This window comes from Equus asinus, chromosome 5 (genome assembly GCF_041296235.1).
Source record: "Equus asinus isolate D_3611 breed Donkey chromosome 5, EquAss-T2T_v2, whole genome shotgun sequence".
NCBI lineage: Eukaryota > Metazoa > Chordata > Mammalia > Perissodactyla > Equidae > Equus > Equus asinus.
The window spans coordinates 65730520-65746644 of record NC_091794.1 but is presented as its reverse complement, the minus strand read 5'-3'; the positions used below and the strand labels follow the sequence as shown (position 1 = coordinate 65746644).

The window sequence follows — 16125 nt, the reverse complement described above, 5'->3', positions numbered from 1 at the left end:
CTCCCTGCCTGTTGTCGAGGGCGCTTGTTTCTTCCTGCGTGCCCAGGCTACAGGCTGGCACCCACAGGCTGAATCTGGTCCCCAGATGGGTTTTGTTTGACCCACCCTGTGCTTGAAAAAAATTTTTTTAATTAGTTTCCAACATTTAAAAAGTAAGAAATTTTACCAGAAAAGGCGCCAGATTTTCTGCTTCTCTAGCAAAAATAACAAAAGGACTCAGCAGTCCTGGGCCCACATTCCCACGTGGAAGGAATTGGCCAGAGCTGAGTGCGAGCTGCCGCCTTTAGAAGGAGCAAGTGTCCTTCGTTCCACAGAGTCCCCACCCAGCCTGCTGCCCAGCCTGCTTGTCCGGCTCCACCCTCCAGGCATTTGGATTTGAGGCCCAGGCTGTGGGAATTTGTTCAAGGAATCCATCATTGCTTTTCCTGTAACAAACTGCTCAGAGAAATGGAAAGACCTTCCAGGCGGTGAAGTCCTTGGTCAGTGGCTCTGAGAACACCGTACCTGTTTTCTCTCACACCCCTGGGTCTTTCCTCAGGCTTTTCCTTCTGCCTGGCAAAATTATAGTAATTTCTTCCTTCACTTGGGAAAACTTACACGGATTCAAGACTCCAGGGAGCCTTGCTTCACTTTCTCCTTCCTTGACTTTCTCGAGTGTTGATTAGGGTCCTTCCTTCTGTCCCTGATGGGATCCTCACACCTGTACCCTGGAGTTTATCACACGATACTGTGCCCCCTTTATCTCTGTGCCCCTAGCACCGACGGCACTGCTTAGTATCTAACACTAGTAACTCAGTAAATATTTGAACGGATGGATGGATGGATGGATGAACTTATGAAATCATTTGTCATGCCATTTTTGATGTTGGGTGTGTCTGTCCAATAGTTTCCTCCCAAAGTAAAGACCCGTTGCAGGCTAAGCATAAGTTAATTTTTTCTTCCTCACTGTGGAAGAGGAAGTTTGGAGTATTACTGTTTCTTTCCACCCCAGAGCCACCCCTTGGCTGCAGTCCTGTTGCTTGAGTCACAGCTTGTTTTGTGTGTGAAGTGAAGGCCCTAGACTGAGGCAGTGTGTCCTCCGGGCTCTCTGCTGCGGCTTTGTGCTCTTGAGGCGGATAACCCCTTTACGTTGCTCCCTTCAGCCTCTAAGAGAATCCAAGACTCATCTACTGAATCAAACTGCCTCTTCTGAGGGTTTTACGCCGGGACCCTGTGACGTTCAGACCAGATTCCTCGCGGCCCTTGAGCTATGTGGACGGCATTCTCGGCTGTTATTAGGGCATCTGTTGTAGATTTTCTCTCCAGGGTGGTCTGCCCATCAACAGGGCTTGTGACTGAATATATGGAGTGTTGAGGCTGATGGTCTCCTTCCTTTACCTGGACAGAGCAGTCTTTCCTTATCATCCTTACATTGGCATATTTGACTTATGCCAAATATGTGATGTATTCTTATAGTTTTATAGTCCAACAAAAAAATTTAAAAAGCAGACCAAAAAAGGGGCTTGGCCTAATATCTAGTAACATTTGATAAATGTCAGCTGTTATTGCAACACTATATTTTGTATTTTACTTTATGGCTTATGGCAGACTTTGACATCTATTTTCTTTATTTGGTCTATGACATGGCCTTGTGAGATAGATGTTACTATTTGCCATGTTTTACAGACGACCACAACAAGCCTCCTGAGATGAAATTCCTTGTCCACAGGCGTCAGGACTGGGTCTTCATGAAGGCCCGTTTAGCGCTTGATCCTGTCTTGGTTTTCTCCTTCTGTGCCGTGTCCCTCTCTCGTTTGCTTTGGTGGATTCTGAGCTCCATGAGTGAGAACCGACTCTCTCAATGCCCGGCTGCTGCAGCCCCAGAGCCAAACAGTGCTTGGCATTGAGAACCTACTCAATGAGTGTTAGTAAATGAATTCATATTTCCTGGTCAGAGCCAGAATCGCGGCTATAGTAGTCAAGCCCACGGGACCAGCATCCTTGCTGCTAGCCTTGCTGACTGCCGTGCGGGGATGTCAGCTGCATCCAGGTGTTTTTAACCAGAGAGGCAAGAGAAAGATTGCTAAGTTTGGCTGGCTTTATGCCTTCATGATGCGATTTGATGTAAAACAAAAATTGAACAAGATCCTTTTCTCACTGTGGCTAAAGTGGAGGTCACACCTATCGGAGGAAAATATTGTCTTTATAAAAGACACTAAAAAAGACGATGCATTTAATGTATGTCATGATACAGGAGCTCCTTAGCACGGTCGACCTTGTTGAGGTGAACTGTCACTTTTGAACTCCGGAGGCTCAGGGTAGATAGATGTTGATTGGGGCAAGGGAGGCAGGCCAGAGTCAGAAAAGATGCAGGACAGGGGATTCTTCTGGAAGGGTAAGTAAAGCTCATTTCTCTGAGCATATGGGTTGGTTTTACCCTTGTTTTGGTTCCATTATCTTTGAAATGAGAATAACTGTGCTGCTATTGTCAGGCCATATTCATTTAGTCAGTGAAACCAACTTTCGTCTAGTGACTGATCTGTAGAAGGCATTGTGCCTGGTGATGGGGAGGAGGGTGGAAGCCACCTTTATCTTGGGGAGCTCCCAAGTCTAGGAGCAAGAGGCTGTGACAGAATTTTCAAACATACAGGCTAGTCAAAAGAATTTTCCAGTGAACACTCAGAACGTCACTAGATCCCACCATTGCCATTTTATTGTACTTGCTTTATCCCGGATCACATGTATGTCCAGCCATCTGTCCCTCTATCCATCCATCACCCCACCTGAAGTTTTGTGAGTAAGCTGAGACATCATTACACTTGTGAAAGCAGTTTGAAACATAAAAGATTTTACCTTTCTGAGATACTTCCTAAATTCTACTTGAGATATTGACCCTGTTTGACTGCTGTCTCCCAACATCATCAACACCTGCCCGAGAGTTTATTAAAGATCTACCGTGTACTTTTCAGTCGGCTTGCTGCTTATTTCTATGGAGATCCTGTGAGGTAGATGTTATCACTTCCTTTGCAGATAAAGAACCTGAGGATGAGGGAGTTAAGTAGATGACCCTTACTGGTTCTGTGACTTCTGCCAATGCTGGAATGCAAACTTGGATTTTCTAACTCTAGGAAATGAGTTAGAAAGGAGTTGTAAAGGTTAGCTAGTCATACTGCAGCCTTCATCAGCGGGGGCCCCGTCTGCTCTGTGGATGAGATGCCTCGGGAGACAGAGCTGTCCTCCTAATGTAAGCTTCAAGGCCCAGATAACACCTTTGTCTGACTTGAATTTTTCAGATAAATATGAACTCTAGAATAAAGAAGTTATCAAAGTTATCCTAAGTTAGGCTCACCATTAAAGGATCATGCTTGAGACTGGGTGAGACCTGAGATCCCCTCCACTATGCAGTTCTGGCCCATTCCTCTTTTCTCTGTGCTCCAGCACATTAGAGTTGCCTCTTACAGAGCTGGGCTGCTCCTTCCCTATGCATTCACCTTCAATGTTTGTAGTTTGAAAGAATGAATAAATGACTCAGCTAGTTCCCTGCCTCTTCTGCACCCAGGGGTCCTGGAAGTACGTCTGCAGCCAGGACCTCACTTAAGACTTGTCTCTATGCACTGGGCTCTGGCCACTTTGCTGGTTGACAGGTAAAGTGATTCAGGGCCCCCCATAAAAGCCAATGTTTCTCTGAATCCTTCCTGTATGGAGAGGCTATGGCCTAGGTAAAACTCGTGAGAGACTTCAGTAATAAAAGAAAGTGTGATCTCAACCCTGCAGCCCCATCAAACCCAAACCCATACCCTCTCAAAGAGCTGCTTTAGTCTGGCTTCCAGGCTTTGCAGTCTCAACGGTCAGTGTCTTCTGGCTCAACAATGCAAGACTAGAGGAGCTGGCCCAGTGGTGTAGCAGTTAAGTTCACATGCTCTGCTTCAGCAGCCCAAGGTTCGCGGGTTTGGGTCCTGGGTGTTGACCTAGCACCACTTGTCAAGCCACACTGTGGCAGCATCCCACATGAAATAGAGGAAGAGAGGCACAGATGTTAGCTCAGCAGCAATCTTCCTCAAGCAAAAAAAGAGCAAGATTGGCCACAGATGTTAGCTCAGGGCCAGTCTTCCTCAACACACACACACAAATGCAAGACTAAGGAGCGCTCAGAGGAAATTAGAGAGCCGCTTGCCTTCTAGTGGCTCTGCCCTCCTGGCCTCTGTCTCTCCTTAGGGTTTTGCTGAAGGGTCTGAACTGTGATACAGACAGACATTTTCTCCCAGTAATGCTACATGTGTGGCGTGTTGGAGCTTGCCCAAGGAAAGCAAAGCAAGCCATTAAGAAATAAGATCTTTTTACCAATTAATTATTCATAATATTATTAATAATAAGGATTTCATCTTCCCTAATATTATTTTTATTATTATTACTTCACGACTGATTAGTGCAAGTTATTGGCCGTGGACTAGCACTAGTCCCTGGCCGGTGTCTCAGAACAGCTGGCCTCCATGGCCCCTGAAGCTGTCCTTCAGTGCTGGCACTCTGCACACCTAAGACAAGAGCACTGGGACCGGAGTGAAGCCTGCCGCAGTTGTCCTGGTGTGGAGGCGTGTGGTCTGGCTCTGGCGGCCAGTCAGAGACCAGCCCAGGGACCTGAGGGAGTGAGTCACTGTGCAAGTGTTTGCTGAGCACCTCGCATGGCCTGGGAAGCAGCTGCCGGCCAGTGGTGAAGGAGTGTTGGGTTTGTAGTTCAAGCGGCCCAGCGTTTCACCCCAGCTTTTCACTTACTGTCTGCATGATCTTGGGCAATTTGCTTCACTTGTGGGCACTTCTTGCCTATAAAATGGTGTTGAAGGCAATATTAAGTCTCAGAAGGTATTTGGTACGTTGTAGCATGCTGGTGGAGTGATGTATTTTCAGTTGATGATTATGACAGAAGTTGATTTTGAGGAAGAAAATTAGTGAGGTCTATTTTTCATATGCTTATCTCTAGATGCAGGTGAAAAAGCCAAGAGAGCATGGACGAGTTCTCACTGTTTGGGGACGGGCGCTTTGCTTTTTGTCTGTGCTCAGTCTCTGTGGCGGCTTGGGAGCGGGCATTGTTCCCGTTGGGGCAGGTGGGGCAGGTGGAGAGAGTGAGCGGTGGGGCTGGCCCTCCAACCCAAGTCTCAGTCGTGCCTGCGGTCCTTCCGCAGCAGCTCCCAGGCCCAGCAGTGGGGAGTGGGGGACCCAGTCCGTCCTGAGCCATCCCAGGCACCTGCTTCCAGAGCAGCTTCACTTGCACTGTTAGTAGTAGCTTCTAGAGCATTGTCCTCAGGAGTGCGCATTCTCAGGACGCTGGCTGAAAGAACGGTGCAGGTTTCCAAGTGTCTAAAGATAGGGTGGTGCTAGTCAGTTTCTGCCAGAGTTGATCAAGGACATTCATTCATTCAGCAAATATTTATTGAAAATTTATTTTATACCAGGTACTTTTTATTAAATTCTGGGAGTAAAGCAGTAAACAAAACAGAGTCCCAGTCCTCAGGCTGCTCCCGTCCAAGAAGAGGGGCAGGAATGAAGTCACAGTGCCCCATAAGAGGAATGGAAGTAGGTCCCTCTGGAAACACTCCTGGATGGGGGAGGGGAGTCAGGAAGAGGAGACAGAGGCGGGGGGCCAATGGATGGGTTGGCATAGGGAAGCACCCGGGTGGATGCTTGCCAAAGGCAGGCCGGGTAGGTGGAACGGCTTGGGTAAAGGTCTGGCAGTCTGAGGAAACGGGACCTCTGTGTGCTGCAGGTAAAGTGTGCTGAGAGCTTAGAATATGAGAAAAATGTTCAGTGAGTCAGTCAGAAAGCACCTTTTGAGTCCCTTGTGTGTATTCAGTAGTATTTATTATGAGAATTTCCTTTCTGGACACAGTGGGATGGAGCCAGTGTACCCTAGCCATAACCAGAGAAGAGCTGGAAGCTATTGGCTGTGCTTTTTCTGACTGCCATCTCAGGGGCCTGGACCTGGGAACTCAGTGAAGATGAGCTCCAAGTGCTTATGTGGCTACGGTGTCCTCCTGGGCAGAAGGAGACGCTTTCCTCCTTCAGTCATCTCAGGGCCAGACGAGACAGTGCCCCAGAGATTAAAGTATGAATTAACCCCTCCTGTCTGGGAGGGTGGGACTGAGCACCAGGCAGGGCCCTTTCCACCCCTGTTTTGGTGGGCCTGTGACTCAGAGGCGGTGACATCAGCCATGACTTCATTCCCTGGAGGAGAGACCATGCGCAGACCACGAGCAGGGCCCTGCCTCCTGCCCTGCCTTCTTCGCATCTTGTCTCCTCAGGGACATCGTCGGGGTGCTGCCGCTGCTGTCCACTCATCTTTTTCATTTTTCTGTTTTTCTTCTGTCTTTCTCTCTTACTTCCTTTTCTGGTCTTTCTCATTTTATTCCATTCTCCGTTTAACCTATTCTTTCTCTTCACCCCACCTTCCCTTTCTCTCTTTGCCCATCTTTCACGTCTGTCTTTATTTTCCTCTCCTTGCTTTTCTAATCTTTCCTGTTTCATTTTCTTTCTTGCTCGTCTCTTCTTTTGCCTCCCTTTTCCTTTCTTCCTTCCTGTTCCTATGCTCTTTCTCTTCTCTCTGTGTCCGAAATTTGCATAGGAACTAACTGGTCCTCCTGCCTGCTGTCTCTTCTGCCCTCGAGACTTCCCACCCTGGTGTGGCTGCATCCACAGATCACCTCTGCCCAGCGGCTGATGGTGGCACCTTCTCTTCTGACTGACACAAATCCAGGTGCTCTTCTTCCTGCACTTCCACACGCGTCCCTCAGACTGACCTTCTCAGGGTCCTTCTCCGTGGCCAGGGAACGGCTGATGCTGCTTTCTGCACCGTTGCTCAGGCAGTTGACTTGGACTGCCCTCCATCCCATTTCCCTTAGTCTCCGTCTTCCCTTCACACTGAGGTCAGACACTGTGTCCTAAGTAACACCTTTCCTCTGCCACCTGCCCACAGCCGAGTCTTTCCTTCATGACCATGCAGCATTCTTAGTTTATAAATCGGGTATTTTCAACCTTGAATTATTCTGGACTACTTATACGTTCCTGCTGGATGTTTCACATGCAGACTCTTTGCTCCACCTAGCCAAGAAGCAACCTGAGGATTGGGACTGGTATATCCCTGCCTTTCATGGTGTACCTTCATACCCAGCACACGCCTGGCCACAGATCAGGACAGACAGACACATGGTTGCGTGGTCAATAAGCATTGCATTTGAGAAGCAGTTATCTCATGTTAACTCTGGGGATACAGATGAATAAATTATAGTCCCTCCCTGAAAGGAGCTAAGAGTCTAGTAGAGGAGACGGATGGGCCCCCATATAATTTGAGAAGAGTAAGGATTGTGGAGGAAACTAAGATTTACTGGGGATGTGCCAGGATGGGCACAGTAATGTGTACAACCTTATTAAATTGAATCCTGCTAACAATAGTGTGAGTTAAACATTGCTGTAAATCAACGAAGTGAGACCCATAGACGTTAGGTACCACATAGGAGAACCCAGGCTTGAATTAAGGTGTGTCCATCTCCAAAGCCCCTTCACCTTCCTGAAGATGGAAATGTGTGGACCTGACATTCCAACTAGAAGAACAGTTATTTAAGAAGCGCTTCCTCTGTGCTCGATGCTGTTCTAAATGCCTCGCATACATTTGCTCCTTTCTTCCCTTACAGCTGTACGGTGTGGTTGGTGGATTTGTTCTCTGTAATTATTACAGGATAAGGAAGTGGAAGTGAAGAGTAGTTAGGTGGCTTTCCCAAGGTCACGCGGCTGTGGAGTGTGAGGGCCAGGGTGTGCCCCCTCAGCCTGGCTCTGGAGAAGAGGCAGCAGGCGTGCAAAGGCCGCTCGGTGTAGAGCAGCATTCTGCATTGCCACAGCTGTCATGGGTCAGTCCCTGTGGAGAATCCGGGACAGTAGGGTTGCTGTCAGGTGAACATGTTGAGAGGTGAGGCTAGAGAGCAAGCTGGAGCCAGGTCACAATAACCTTACAGTGGTCAGTGCCCTCCACGAGGACCCTTCACCAAAGATGCACGATAGGTTCTGAGGAGGAGTGTCTTCTGTGATGTTGGACTGTGGAACACCCATCATAAGGAAGAGTTTATAAAGTTCTGATCATCTTCTACTAGTGGAGCAGTGAGGGAATTTCTCAGTCGTGGACTTTGTGCCCTACAAGAAATGACAGTGGAACTCTGCACAGTGGTATAAATGAACAAGGAAGGATATATATCCACCCAAGTAAGCACCCCCCAAAAAGCCAGGTGGAACAGTAAAGTACAGCCATCCTTTCTGGGTTGGGGATGAGTAAATTTTGGGTTGAAGGACATTTAGGGAAGAAAGAGGAGGGGGCATCCATGTGAGCCAGCCTGGAGCCGACGCTAGGTTGTCCTCAGATGTTCCAGAGCACTCATCATTTGATGGAGCTCTCTTCCCGCCACAGCCCCCCTCCAGTGGGGCCTGGCAGCCGTTCAGCATGGTGCTGCACTGACGCAGGAGTCCAAGCCAGGAAGTGAATGAATCCATTTTCCAATTAAAATGAAACTTCTCCAAAGGACCTGCTCACCCTGAGAAGACCATTTCTCTTCCTGGCAGTCTGGCTTGGCTAGAATATGTCTCTGCTCTTAAGAGAGACTATGCAAAGCCATTACTTGAATGAGAAAAGGAAAACTGGGGCAGTTCTGATTCAAGACCTCATGCATTTGTCCCTACGCCTTCCTTATTTCCATTTTCACAAACTCCTATTTAGCTTGCACACCTCTTCTCATTCATCTCTTTATTCATTCACCAGCTAACATTATTCATCATCTCTGTATCCATACAGTGCTAGGTCCTAGGAGTAGACAGACTGAAAGAACACAGTCCTTGCCTCCTGGGAGCTTCCAGTCCAGTGAGGGGGACGGACACGCGAACAGGGAAGGGAAGAGCTGTGATAGGATATTCAGCGAGGACCGTGGGCCCACCGTGTGGGAGCACCTAACCCCGCTAATGGAGTGGGTACCGCTAGAGTTGAGTCCTGTATGATGAGTACGTGCTGATCAGGGTGAAAGAAGGAAGGTATTTCAGATAGGGTGCACTGTGAGTAAAGACAGAACGGTGAGCAAAAGCACAGTTTATGTGGCTGATCCTAGGGTAGTATCTCAGAGTGACCAGAGATAGGGCTAGAGAGTAAGACATGGAGCAGGAATGCCTTGTTGATGAATTTGATCTTTCACTCCAAAGTGGTAGAAATTTGAAGGGTGCAAAGTATACTAGATTGAAAGCGCCTTGTGTGTGTTTGTGGGGGCTGTGTCTGCTGTTTGCTCTTGTTTCTCTGGCACTGAGCACAGTGCCTATACCTGCCAAGGAAATACTTATTGAATGTGAAAATGTACGTTTTACATAGGCTGTTGTATTCTAATTGGCTATGTAGAGGGTGCGAGTTGAAGGGGGTAAGATTTGAAAGTTAGGGGCTGTATCAGTTAGGTTTGCTGTGTAACAAACCACCTTTAATGGAGTAAAAACTGAACCATTTATTTACCTCATAACTTTGCAGGTTGGTAATTTGTGATGGGCTAAGGCAAATGGTTTTTCTGGTTTCTGCTGAATTCATTCAAGAGTCTATGGAAGGTCGGCTGGGTAGGGTTTGCTGATTTTGGCTTTGCTCAGCCATCTTGTGTGTCTGGAGCCTTGGCTGGGATGGTTTGTTTCTGCTCCACATGGCCTCTCATCCTCTAGCAGGTCAGCCTGAGCTGCCTCACCTGGCAGCATTGTATTCCAAGAAGACAAAAGCCAGGGCTTTTGAGGCCTTGATTCAGAAGTGGCACAGTAGCACTTCTGCTCCATTCCATTGGTCAAAGCAAGTCATAAAGCCAGGTCCAGTTTAAATGGAGAGATAGGTTCACCTCTTAATGGGAAGAGCTAGGGAGTCATATTGCAAAGGACATGGATACAGGGAGGGAAAGAATTGTGGCCACATCTGTAGTTTACCACAGGTGTGTTAGCAATAATCCAGGTGATAGAACCGATGGACTGAGAATGAGACAGTGAAGATGGGTGTGACGGTTAATTTTATGTGTCAGCTGGACTGGACCACGAGGTGACTAGACGTCTGGGCAAGCATTATTCTGAGTGTGTCTGTGAGGGTGTCTCTGGATGACATTAACATTTGAATCGGTAAACTGAGTAAAGTAGACTGCCCTCATCTAAACAATTGAAGACCTGAATAGAACAAAAAGGCTGGTAAGAGGGGACTCCCCCTGCCTGACTGCTTTGAGCTGGGACATCAGTCTTTGCCTGCTTCAGACTCGAACTGAAACATGGGCTCTTCTTGGGTCTCAAGGCTGTTGGCCTGCGGACTAGAATTTATACTGTCAGCTCTGCTAGTTCTCAGGCCTTCAGACTCAGACTGGAGCTTCTGGACGTCTAGCTTGCCAACTGCGGAACTTGGGACTTCTTCAGCCTCCATAAGTGTGTGAGCCAACCCTTGTGGTAAATCTCTTCATCTACATCTGTGTGTGTGTGTGTGTGTGTGTGTGTGTGTGTATTTGCAGATATATGCAAATCTTCTATTGGTTCTCTTTCTTTGGAGAACCCTGACTAATAGAGAGTGGAGCAGTGGGAACCTCTTCATGAATTAATTTGCAGTTTAATTAGAAGGGTGATTGGATGTAAGGAATGAGAGAGAGAGAGAAGTAGAAGATGACTCCTTAGGTAACTGGATCGACTGACGTAGAAAATCAAGGAGGGGGAAACATCTGGGGAAAATGACAGTTCTGTTTTGGGCATGTGGAGTTAGAGGTGCAGCGGGTCGTCCAGGGGACACGTCTCAGAGGAGAGTTTGGAGTTGAGATCGGGCGATATTTAACTTGTGGTTGTTTGGAACCGCGGGAGGAATTGAGATTGCCCAGGCAGCATGTGAGCAGTGAGTTGAGTGAGGCAGCAATTCTGGGAACTTCCACATTTAACAGGTGACCAAGGAAAAGGAGCTCAAGAAGGTCAAGACAGAACAGCAGTGAGAAGGCATGATGGGATCCAGGAGAGGGCGGCGTTCTGGATGACTTCCTCTCGTCCCCACTGTCTGCTTTTTTTCACATCTGCCCACAGACCTTCTAACCCATTCCAAAGCCTGCTCTTCATATGAGGACCCCTCCCTTCCTTCTTCCCTGCCCCCCGCCCATGGGCAGTGCCACCACGGGAAGTGTGCTGTCTAGTCAGCACGGCTTCTCTGCCTTCCTCCCAGCGCCTGTGCATTCTGGCTCCCGTTTGGGAGGCAGACGCCACAACTGGCAGCACTGGTCGTTGCAGGTCTGATCCAAGTCTGTCTTCCCACGCAACCTTGAGCAGTCCTGGTCCCTTTCTGGGTTTTAGTTTGTTAACCTGCAAGCTGAGGTTTATAGTTTCTTGCTTTCTCTGCCTTAGAGAATTCTGCAGATCAGATGAGATCATGCTTGTCAAAGTGCTTTGAAAAGTACGCAGCTCTGTGGCAGTGGTTAGAGTGGACCTTCTTGGCCTACCAGGCGCTCTGCATTGTTTCGTTTAGTTCTCACAGCGTCCTTTGAGGGGATGCTAGACTTATGCCAGTTGAAGAAACTGGGGCTTAGAGAAGTTGATTTGCCTAAAGCTGCACAGCTGGCAGGTGCTGAGGGCAGCGGTCACACTCGGGTCCGCCTGACTCCGGAGTTCTGAGCCCACACACCAGAGCCCTGATTTCCTGATGCGTGGGGCTGTCACCTTCCTGGGCAAAGTCAGCTTTGCTGACTAGGATCCGTTTTCATGGAAATGAGAACATTTTTATGTCTGGGAAATCAGCTCTAGTGTGGATTATAAACGTACCTTTCTGTACAATAGTAGAACTTCAGGGGGGGTGGGGGGAATGCATGTATTTATCCAGTTCTGGAAAATTAAATAATTTAAATTATACAATGGAATTATCTCACTTTACAAAAAAATTCTATGAAGGAACCGTTAAACCCTCCTCTAGTGGGGTCATCGATCCTGTCGTTTCAGATTTTTGTTTCTGGGGGCCACCCTCAGCAGGAGCATAGATATCTATTCTGCTTGACCTGCCGGCTTCAGCTCAAATGTCTCTCCGTGAAGCCTCTTCTGGCCGCCCAGCCCCGAGCCCTTCCCGCTCTGAGCCCTGTCTGTGTTCCTCACTGCAGGCAGATATACGGCCACACACAAAATCCTGTGATAGCGTTATGGGGCTGACTCACCCAGCCTTGTATCAGGCTCATTACGTTATTGTCATACATCATCTTATTAATTACCTTTTCCTTTGCACACATCTTTCTCCAGCTTCACTGTAATTTTCTTTTAAAAGGATCTGACTTTAAATTTCTTTATACCTCCTGAAACTTTTTGCTTTTTTTTGGCCACGAGTTAGCTGGCGTTTGCCCTCCAGGAGGTTGTCATCTCGAGGTGAGTTTAGGCACGTGAATGTATAATTAGGGGACAGTAGGGCAGGGAGGGCTCCACTGAAAAGGCGACATTGGAGCTGGATGGATTCGAATGAAAGCTAGAAGTTTGATCATAGGAGAAGATGAGAAAGTCAGTCCAAGAGGAGGCGTGAGCCTCCACAGAGGCAGGAGATAGAAAAGAGGTCACGCGTTTGGGGAAGTGGAAGAGATGAGAGGGGAGCCAGGTGGCGAGGGCAGGGGTGAGTCCAGAGTCGTCACCACAGTAACAGCCAAGTTGGGGGCAGGTTTAAGTGTCCTGAGAGCCATGCCGGGAGTTGGATGTGATTCCAGGCCATGAGGACTGCGGGGCCGTTGTAAATGAAGGAAGGCAATGGGAAGTTTGAGGTTTTTACAAGGACACCTGTCGTAGCACAAAGCTCTCGGCGTATCTGTCTGACTTGCAGCATCTCCAGTGTTTGGTCTTTTTCTCTGTGGATGGGAGTTGGAAACACAGTTGTTCCATTCCTTTGGGGAAGTTTCTGGTTAGGGATTATGGCCCACTCCACGTTTTCAGCATCGTTTTTCTTTTAAGAATGATGTTGAGGACTAAGTTTCTTCCTGAAACGCTGTTCCCCTCTGGCCTGTCAGCCTGTGCCGTAACTGGGAGCCTTGAACGAGGAGTGCGGGTAGGGGTTGCTTTTTTCTGGGCAGCTGTGCTGGGAGACAGCCTTGCCAGTATGTGAGCGCTCAGGCGGGATCATTTGTTGGGTGTGGGATTAGGGAGCTCTGTTCCCTCCCTTTTATTCAGTGCTCACAGCAGCTAGCCCGGTAGAATCCCTTTGCAATTAATAACAAAATTCTTGGCTGATCCCTTTTTGACGGGTCATCCCTACTTTCTCCTGCTCCTCCAAACCCTCGTGTCTTCCAACGTGCGTTGCACTATCAGCTTCATTTTCCCCACAAGTTCCCTCAGCATCTGGAAGCCCGCAGAGCTCTCATTGCCCCCCTGCACAGACACTGCAGTGAGAGGGGAGGGAGAAGCCCATGTCCCTACCCGGGCTGGCTGTCGGCCACTGCTGGGCCTTGAGCTTGGCGCACGGCTCTGCCTCCTGCCTCTGCTGAGACCTGCAGCTGTGTGCACTGTGAGCAGCAGCCCCCTCCCAGGAAACGCTGCTGTTTGATGAAGTAATAGATGTTTTAGAAAGATGATGCTCAGTGACATGAGCCAGACACAGAAGCACAAATCCTGTGTGATCCACTCACAGGAGGTCCCTAGTGGAGTCACAGCCACAGAGACAGAAAGTAGATGGGGGTCCAGGCACTGGGGGAGGGATGGGGAGTCAGTGTTTCATGGGGACAGAGCTTCAGTTTGGGAAGATGGAAAGTTCTGGATGGATGGTGAGGATGGCTGCACAACAGTGTGAATCTACTTAATGCCACGCAACTGTGTACTTAAAAAATGGTTAAGATGATTAAAAAAAAAGTGAAAGTTGTTCTTTTTGGTTCTTTCAAGTCTGGGAGATTGCTTAGCTCAAAGGGCTGTTACTGGAATACAGAAGCCTTTATTGCCAAGTCATATTCCCCAAATCACTGCTGCTTTCTTTTTTTCTTGAAAAGACTAGTTTTTGTAAGTTGCTCGGTAACTGGAGAGTAGACTTCTCTCCTTCAGCACAGAGAGCGCCTAGCTTGAGCCGGACTCAGCTGCCACATGAGGACACAGAGCCACTGCGGACGTGTGCTGAGGACCTGCTCCGAGCTCTCTCTAACCCGCGTGCCATTTGTGCACGGAGGCTGTTATTAGGTACATAGAACAAAAGTGAGTTGCCCAGGATTGAAAGTGGAATCTCTGAAATTTTAAAGAATATGTAAAAAAAAAAAAAAAGAGCATTTTGGAGGACTTTTCTGTGTGCGTGTGTGTGTGTTTTTTTCCTATAAAGAATAGCAATAGCTTCTATTATGATGCCTCCAAAGAGCTGACATCCACTCTGATGGGTCTGGGGGCCTCGAGATGGGGACTGCGCCCAGGGGAAGCGGGGAGGCTTGCTTCAGAGCTGGGAGCCCTGTGTGACCTTGGGCCAAGCCCTGTCATCCGGACCTCTGTTTCTACATCCTTAGTACGTGTCTGTTGTATATAGCCTACACCCTTCTGACCCCCTGAGAATCGAACAAGATGAGGCTCATGGAGCAGTGTTGTCTGCTGTGGAGGAATGCAAGAGGACAGTCATGGCCCTGACGCAGCCCAATGCTTACAAGAGTAGGAGTAATTCAGTAAGATTGAGGCCCTTGGCTGGGACTGTACTGGCTGGGGAGGGACAGGGACAGAGAGATTTTCCCACAGAACTGAATTAAAAATCCATCCACGGAGGCTAATATGCCCTTGGCTAGTCTGGCATTTGAGGACAAAGCACTTCTGAGTCGTGTAGCCCAACAGAAGAACAGCATGAGACCCTCACAGTTGTCTGTCAGCATCTCAAGGGGTCAGGCTTCTGGAAACATTCCCTCCCATCCAGGCAAGCTCTTTCCCCTTTCCCTTTGCTGGCTAATCTCCAGATGTTGCTTCTGTAGAGAAAGCAGGGGATACTGCTGTCTTCTCCTCCAAGACCACGTGCATTCTTAAGGATACCTCATACTTCTAATAAGATGATGTTTCTGGTTTCTCATCCTATAGAGAAGCTGCACTGGGGTCCCTGGCTTTGAGGAATGAAGCTGGCGTGGTCTCAAGAAGAAAGGACTCTTCCCGCCTGCCTTGCGCCTCCTACCCCCACTCTTCTCTCTCTGGCAAGAGGCCTCAAGTTCTCCCTGAGACATTCTGCTTGGGTTACCTTGTCTGCAGGGGCTGTCTGTGTGGTACAGGCTGAAAGCTCGCGTTACGCAGGTGTTTAACGGGCATCTGCAGGATCTGACAGAAGCTGTTGTTTCCTGGGCTTGGGGAGATGGCTCAGCTTTGGTGTGCAGCAGGAGCTGTGCTGCTGTGGTCTGGCGGTGTGTTTCTGGAGACTCGCTGTGCATTCCTGGAGCCCTCACAAGGAGAGGCCTGTGCTCCTCCTCCCTGAGAGCTGATCACTGGACCACAGCGCCCATGGGACGGAGTCTGGGGACTAGCCAGAAGGCATACCAGGAGTTTGACTCATAGTTTCAAAGGCTACCCCTTTCTGATTGTGAGCTAGCGGTGTACAAGGATAATACTGGTTCACGGCTTTGTTAGGCATGTTTAATCAGCTTTAAGTTTTGTTTTGGTTAACATTAAGATGTATGGGCGTTCAAAGAGAAATTTAGCCCTTTCTAGATGTAAGCTCTCACCCAAAAAAACAACAACAACAGAAAATGGGCTTCACACTGCCTTTTACGTCTGAACCCTTCTGATACTGCCGTTGTTTTAGGGGACCCTGTAGCTGGGTTAATACTCAGTTTCACTGCTGTGCATAGATGTCTGTGTTCATACAGGCAGGAAGGAAAGAGGAAGAACTCATAACATTTGAGGGCAAATGTAGGCAAAGGCCAGTTGTATGTCTGTAAAAGGGATGTGCTCACACCCAGGACTTCTGTGTTGCTCTCAGGAGCTGACACGCCGGGGCGCCCTGGGTAAGCTCTGCCCTGCTCCTCGCGTGGGAGGGTTTGTGGTGATCCTGAGCAGTTTGTCTGGCTGTCCAGCAAATATTTCCTGAGCGCCTGTGTGTCACCCACTGGCCTGTACTGGAATATGTCTTTCTTGGGACTTCTGTTTTGTTGCCCTTGGGTTCCAAAGATCCCTCGTGCTTATGATACA

At 48.5% G+C, this 16125-nt stretch overlaps 1 protein-coding gene across 24 annotated transcripts in view; it reads left to right on the top strand.

Moving 5' to 3' along the window:
* Nucleotides 1–16125, top strand: part of FGGY (FGGY carbohydrate kinase domain containing) — a 378492-nt gene that overhangs the window by 46099 nt on the left and 316268 nt on the right. The gene's annotated exons all lie outside the window — the stretch shown is intronic.